This window comes from Drosophila hydei, unplaced genomic scaffold (assembly GCF_003285905.1).
Source record: "Drosophila hydei strain 15085-1641.00,03,60 unplaced genomic scaffold, DhydRS2 tig00008119-arrow-pilon, whole genome shotgun sequence".
Taxonomy (NCBI): Eukaryota; Metazoa; Arthropoda; class Insecta; order Diptera; family Drosophilidae; genus Drosophila; species Drosophila hydei.
In genome coordinates this window covers 7,021,863-7,023,424 of record NW_022045830.1, presented here as the reverse complement: position 1 = coordinate 7,023,424, position 1,562 = coordinate 7,021,863, and positions in this window count along the sequence as shown.

Genomic DNA, 1,562 nt, shown 5'->3' with positions numbered 1-1,562 from the left:
ACGAAAAAATATATAAAAACCGCTAAACGGCCGTTCGCTTTGCTCACTCTCTTTTTTTACTCGTTCTCGCGCCTCAACGTCAACGTTGACGTCGACGTTGGCGTCAGCGTCGCCGTTCGCTTCAAGTGAGAAAATTATTGAAGCTCCACCTTTTTACACGCACACACACACAAACACTCAGCTGCGGTTGCCAGTGAGAAATGCATATGTTTAACTATATATACATGTGTGTGTGAGTGTGTGCGTGGGGTGGGGTGGGGGTAGGTAGAACACATGTTAACCGCATTAAAAATTAATGTACAAATTGTTTATTATGTTGTTGAGTTTGCTTTTTTCGCCGTCGGGCCCACACGCATGCATATGTATGTGTGTGCGTTTGCATGTGTGTGTTTGTTGAGTTTTGATGACTTTTGACTACGCAATCATTGCAAAGAGCTTCAGGATTTTTTTATATTTTGCTTTGATTTCTTGGGCGGGCTTCAACTTGTTGATTGAGAGTCGAAAACCATTTTTTGCCGTTCCTATTTCTAAAGCATTTCTTTTGAATTTGTTGCCCAAGTGGCGTTGCCGTTGCTGCTGTTGTTGTTATTATTTTTATTGCCCGTTTGCATAGCTGTTGTGCGTGATGGACATTCTCAAGAACTTTTGCTTCTTGTCAACGTCAACAAAATGTCAAATGTGTTGCAATCCCCAAAAGCGAAAACCGAAAAGCGAAACGCGGCTAAGCATATGATATTTTTAAGCTGGAAAGCTGGAACACTAAAAGTTGCACATCAAAAAATAGAAAATGTTAAGTGCAAATGATTTTTGCTTTAATGATAAGTAAAATATGGCATTTTTCTTAGAAATTAAGCTTTTGTATAATCGAAATCAAAGGAATTACAAATTGTAAAGGAAGAACAAACATGTCTAGCAAATCAAGTATTAACACGCATTTCTTTAATCCATTCCATAATGTTAAGTTTAACATTTTCCCCTTACGCCAATATCGTAACGTTAACAGCATACGATAAAGCGCACAGTGCGAGGTCTTAACAGCAACCTTAACAGAGCCCAAGCACTGATTCGCTCTCTCCAATTGGAGAGCGTCGCAACACCAATACTCACTCACACAAACACACACACACACCAGAGCACCGAATGGGGGGCGGAGGTGTATTGTCATATCACCTCGGCAGCGCGCTGCCACTAAGCACACAGACAAAGACACACACTATCAACAAACGGTGCACCGTTACACGTTGTCGTCGTTCTGTTATATGGCCGCTGCTTGTTATTGGTGTATGGGTGACACACACACAAGCACACAGCTACGTTAAACTACCACATAACGAAAGTGTGTTCGACGCTCTCTCACTCAGTTGCTCTCGTGCTCGGCTCTTCGCTCTCGATTTGTGCCGAGCACGAATATGCTGAAGCACCCTTGCACACACATACACACACACACACACGCACGCAGGCAGAGGCAGGCAGAGATGTCGTATCTGATATTGAAGCAGAAGCTGAGGCAGGCCAACGTAGAAAACAGAAATCAACAGAAACCGTTAGTTGTATTCTAGACG